Genomic DNA, 6,082 nt, shown 5'->3' with positions numbered 1-6,082 from the left:
CCAAATCATGCACTTAATGTTCGTTTCATTACTAACTAATATGACAGACTTGTGAAAACAAAATGTGCAGTTCGTGTGCGAGAAAAACGTTCAGACCCCTCCGTCGATGCCCCAGATTGGTATAGCGGACACGGTGAGTTTCATTTGAATGGAATTAGGTATTAGTATTCACATTTCAGTTAGATCGTGCTAACTAGACATTGCAAATGATCTTTGGTGCAACAAGCCTCCCGACAAGCATCGACTGATCCTTCTCCGCCTCGCACTAGTGCAACCTCGACCGGTCCTTCTCCGTCTGACACTGATGCAAACCCGACCGGTCCTTCACCTCCATGATGATGGTAAGCTTTCCCAAGTGTTTTGCTTAAAAAATGCATACTTAGCTTAAGAAATGACCTACTTAGCTCCAAAATGACCTACTTAGCTCCAAAATGACCTATACTTAGCTTATTTTCCTCGAATGACATAATAACCTTACTTAGCTCCAAAATGACATATTCTACCTAGGATAGCTATAAAATGACCTATACTTAGCATTTTTCCTCCAAAATGACTTGATATTCTTAGTTAGCTAGAAAATGGCATAACTACCTAGGATAGCTCAATAATGATCTATAGCTAGCTTAGCTAGTTCATTTATGACATAATTAGTGCACTTAGGTAAAAAAGGACATAACTACCTAGGATAGCTCAATAATGATATATAATTAGCTTAGCTAGTTCATTTATGACATAATTAGCTCACTTAGGTAAAAATGGCATAATAACCTTGGTTTAGATCCAAAATGACCTATACTTAGCTTATTTTCCTCGAAAATAACATAATAACCTTACTTAGCTCCAAACTGGCATACTTTACCTAGGATAGCTATAAAATGACCTATACTTAGCATATTTTCCTCCTAAATGACTTAATATGCTTAGTTAGCTAAAAAATGTCATAACTACCTAGGATAGCAAAATAATGATCTATACCTAGCTTACCTAGTTCATTTTTGACATAATTAGCTTACTTAGGTAAAAAATGCCATAATAACCTTGGTTTAGCTCCAAACTATCATATAATTAGTTTATTTTCCTCCAAAATGACAAAATAACCTTACCTAGCTCCAAAATGACCGATTTTAACTAGGATAGCTCTAAAATGATCTACACTTACCATTTTGTCCTCCAAAGTGAATAAATATGCTTAGTTAGCTCAAAAATGACATAACTACCTAGGTTAGCTCCAAAATGATCTATTTACCTAGCTTAGCTCTAAACTGACCTACACACTTAGCATTTTTACTTAGCTTAGCTAAAAAATGGCATTTTTACATACCTTAGTTAGAAGAAGAAGATAAAGAAGAGGTGAGGAGAAAAAGAAAGAGAAGATAAATTCTTCTTCTTCATTTTCTTCTTTTTCTTCTTTTTCTTCTAGCTAGTCTTCTTCTTCTTCTTCTAACTTTCATCTTTCCTAATTTGCAGATTTGCTTTAGATGAGGAAGCTTGCATTGATGGAGTGTACTCTTCACCTTGTGCTTCCTTTTTGTTTATGGAAACTTGTTTTGGGTATGTATGTATGGATATGTTGTTGGAAACCATTGTATGTTGGATATGTTGTTGAAAACTTGTATGTTGGATATGTTGTTCGAAACTTATTGTTGGTATGCTTGTTGAAATTATTTTGAAATGTATATATATATATATATAGATGTGAAATTCTGTCAAATTGAATGAATTTAAGAAAAATAGGGGCTATACAGCCACTTTGCGTCTGCTAGCAGACGGCAAAGCTTCCACGTGGCAGCTACGTGTGCAACCTGGGGTGCACTGGGCTGGCCTATTTGGCAGCTTTGTCGTCAGCTGGCTGATAGCAAAGACCTTTGCATCTTTGCTGTCCACCAGCAGACGACAAAGATGCAAAGATGTTTGTCGTCTGCCAGTTGACGGCAAAGCACGCCGTTAACCCCTTAACGAACCTAAGCTGCCACGTGTGCCATCCAGGCTCTTTGCCGTCTGCCAGCAGACGACAAAGGCCTTTGCATCTTTACCGTCTGCCAGCAGATGGGAAAGAGAGGCCTTTGTCGTAGCTTATTCAGTCGGACCTGTTGCTGTCTGCTGGCTGACGACAAAGGCCTTTGCCATCCACCAGGCATGCCTTTGCCGTCAGCCATGGCAGACGGCAAAGTGCATGATTCCTGTAGTGTAATACTTCTCACCATCTCCGTTCATTTCATGGTCCCCATGTTGTTTCTAACTGGAATACCGACAATTTAACTATGATGTGTAATTTCAAAACTTCTAGCAACCATATTGCTTGAAGTTAATGGTCGATAGCTTGATTTTTAGTCTATTGGTTATTGAATCACCGTTCTAACATTGATCGTGCTACTTGGTCCATATTTCTAGGTGCATTTTTGTTGAATGTTTAATTGTGGATATTCTCCTAAAAAATACTTCATTATCTACTTTGGTGTGACCAATGCTATCACCTTGTTCATTTAATTCTGAATCGACTTTATGGAAATCTCGATGCATTGTTGGTGAGCCCGTCGGCCACATCCTCATCTTTCTTTGCTGAAATTGTATGACTTATTTTATAAGTTGTTTCCGATGGGTCATTAGTGTATCCAAACTCTGACCTTTACGTGATGAGCATGTCAATGCTATCCCGAAGCATATTTGTGGTACTCCGATCATCAACAACAACATTGGAAGCGCAATGCCAAATGTTTCTTGATCGATTATCCAAAAAACATTGTATGGGTAACATCATGAATTTCCTCGCCCCTTTACCTAATTGGTTATCTACTTGCTGCCCTGTCATGGATGGCAAAAATATACTCTTGATACTCGAGTATAAACACATTTTCCTTTCGATTGTTCTTATTAATATACTAATCACATTTTCCTTTCAATTGTTTTGTTTAACCTTTCTTATAATCTGACTTGTCTGAGTAGTGATATTTCCCTCCTTATGTAAGCACCTCAGAGTACAACTCTGTCTGTAAGACCCTATTACTATTGTTGATGGAATTCCTATAACCATCGATGGATGAGAACTTTGCATATAGGTCCGCCTTGTTTCAACGAGCAGGAAAATGGTTCTCTTCGTCCCTCGCCCTTAGTACCAATGTTGTTGCGAACATACCTGATAGGCTATCCTCTGACATGCCTTGTTATCATGACCATGCAAGATGTCAGCGCCTTTCCTACTTTTAACCCACATGGTAGGCCCATAACCCACAGTTCCATAGGATCAAAACCTGACTCTCCTATACACCCCTGTTTCTAAAGTTATTCCTCACGCTTGGATTTGAATATAATTCACGAGCCACCTTCCTAGTGATTTATTCTGGTATTAGACGCAATACTTAATCTCATTGTTTTGAACCCCTTCATCACCTGTTTTAGGCATCAGTTGGGTGTCTACCAGGTTGAAACTTGTTGAACCTTCTTATAGCACTCTCGATATGTTTCATAGTGCTTCTATATCTCATTCTTGAGATAATTACCGAATGTCAATCCTTCCACACATCTGCCCTCATATTTCCCCCCTTCTACCCTATTCGTTAGTACAAGGAAGGACCCGAAGAAAGAATGAAGACTTCATCTGGTGACCCGGAGCAGAGGGGTGAAGACGTCAACAGAAGGGATAAACTTCTTCGAGTAGAGCAACCAAGACCGAGAAGATCCGTTAGAATTTCGCAACCAGAACTTTCCCCCTTACTCCACCTCTTAAATCTCGGGATGAGATTTCTTGTAGTGGAGGAGAATTGCAACGCCCTGATAATTAAGCTACAGTAACCCTCTACTAATGATGCCACGTCACCATGATTACTGTTGTTAATCTCACGATGATTCAAATCTCGTTCGAATTCAAATTCAAAATCAAGGCAAGCAATAAAAGTTTTAGAACATTAAAACTAAAATGTTCTAAATGTAGAAAATAAATCATAAGTAATAATGGAGGACACAACACATTTTTTGTAAAATATATAAATGCTCTAAATTAATTAAAACACCGATAAAACAATTGTTTAAATGCTTTTAAAGTAATAAACAATTACAAACTATTTATTTTAGGTGCCAAATTAATTGTGGTAGTGGCATAATTACTAATAATATTTTAGGTACAACTTTTGTATTTTGTAAAACTAAAATTAGATAAAACAGAAAAATAAAATAAGAAAAAGAAAAATAAACAAAAAATAAAAAGAAGGAAGAACCCTCCCCCCACTGGGCCACGGCCCAGCTGGCTTCTGGGCCAACCAAGCCAGCCCAACCGTCCTCTGGGCCAACTAGGCCAGCCCAACCGACGCCTATAACCCCCCACTACCCACAAACCCTAATCCCCCTTCCCTGCTACCCGCACTCGCCCCTCTCTCTTCAATCCTGTATGGATCGGGGAACCAGGGCAACGACCCCGCGCCCCGTCGCCGAACTCCATCGCCTCCGCCGCCCGGAGCCACCTCGCTGGACCTTGCCGCCCTGTTGTCGCCTCCTCGACCCTCCTCCCCGAACGGACTCTTCATGCCTCATCGACCTCTTGCCTCACGACGCCCGTGAGCACATCCTCCACCCATTCCCCCTCTCCCTGCCATGACCGCCGCCCACTCTGGCCGCTCGTCCAGCGTGTGCACCCACACCGTCCCTCGCCGCGCCCAGCGCATGCTCGTTGCGCCCTCCTTCCCCCGCATGCTCTCCCCTGCCCGAGCTGCCCCGAACCCGTACGCGGCCTCGCCGCGGTTGGCCGTGGTCGCCCGCTGCCCTTTCCGGCCGCTTGGTCACGCCATGGCTGCCCTGGCCGCGTCCAATGCTTGTCGGGCCACGCCCTGCTCGCGCCGCCGCGTGTGCGCCCGCGTGCCATCCATTCCCCCGCTCGCCCTACTAGCCATTGCCTGCCCCGCCCGCTACTACTGCTCTGCCCCGGCTCCGCCGCCCCCTCCCACTACTCTGCACCGCCTCCATGGCCGGCGCTCCCCTCCCCTGGTGGCCTCGGGTGTGCGGGCACCCGATAGCCCACACCCGCTATGGCCCTGGGCCACTGGCGTCGGGGCCCCACGCCCTGGAACAAAATATAAATTAAAAAGAAAAAAGAATTAATTAAATGAATAAATAATAAATTAGTTAGTGAATTAATTAATAAACTTAATTAATTCTGTCTAATTAACCCTAATTACCTGATTACTTAATTAGTTTTGTTTAATTAAAGCTATGACAATGATAGCGGGCCCACACGTTAGTTTGACCAGTCAACGGTCAATGTTGACCGCTGATGTCATGTTGTTGCATTAAATGAATTTTGATTTAAATTAAATCTGTTGATTCCAAAAATGAATTAAAACTTTGAAAGTTAATATAAAATAATTTGTAACTCGGATGAAAATACTTTGTACATGAATATGCGCTCCGTTCATCTGCCACGCGTCCCTAGCATAGCAAACATGGAACCGACCCCCTCTGTTTCATCTGTCCGAAAATGCCTAACACCGGGAATACTTTCCCGGATGTTTTCCCACTTCACCCATATCGCGTAGTACTGCGTTGGTCACACATAGCACCACTATTTGCCTTGTCATGCACCTGTTTGCATTGTATTCATTGTTTCTTGCCCCTCTTCTCTCCGGTAGACTACGAGTCCGACGCTGCTGCTCCATACGTCGGCTACGCTCCTGACGACCCGTCCTTTCCCGCAGAGCTTCCTGATACGTCAATTTTGCATCATGTTTTCCTATTGTTATTTATAGTGTTTTATGTATAATATTGCTTTTTGGAGTAATTCTAATATCTTTTCTCTCATAATATGCAAGATTTACAAAAAGAGAGAGAATAGTGGCAGCTGGAATTCTAGACCTGAAAAAGCTACGTCAGAGTTACCTATTCAGCATATCTCCAAATGAGATGAAAAATTTATGGAGAATTATTTTACAATATATGAAAATACTAGAGAAAATAACTATCGGAGGAGGGCACCAGGTGGGCATAACCCACCCGGGCATGCCAGGGAGCCCAGGCGCACCCGGGTGGGTTATGCCCTCCTCGGCCCACCTCCGGTGCCCATCTTCTGGAATAGAAGTCATTTTGACCTAGAAAAACG

General features: G+C 42.3%; 1 long non-coding RNA gene across 1 annotated transcript; it reads left to right on the top strand.

Annotated features, from left to right (window-relative positions):
* Positions 1 to 4,356: 4,356 nt before the first annotated feature.
* Positions 4,357 to 5,840, top strand: LOC123041500 (uncharacterized). Its single transcript, XR_006418545.1, has 2 exons — positions 4,357 to 4,547; positions 5,796 to 5,840. It is a non-coding gene; the product is annotated as an uncharacterized lncRNA (long non-coding RNA).
* The last annotated feature ends 242 nt before the right edge of the window (positions 5,841 to 6,082 follow it).

Source organism: Triticum aestivum, chromosome 2B, assembly GCF_018294505.1.
Source record: "Triticum aestivum cultivar Chinese Spring chromosome 2B, IWGSC CS RefSeq v2.1, whole genome shotgun sequence".
Classification (NCBI taxonomy): domain Eukaryota; kingdom Viridiplantae; phylum Streptophyta; class Magnoliopsida; order Poales; family Poaceae; genus Triticum; species Triticum aestivum.
Note: the sequence above shows the minus strand (reverse complement) of the source record. Positions and strands in the feature narration are given on the sequence as shown.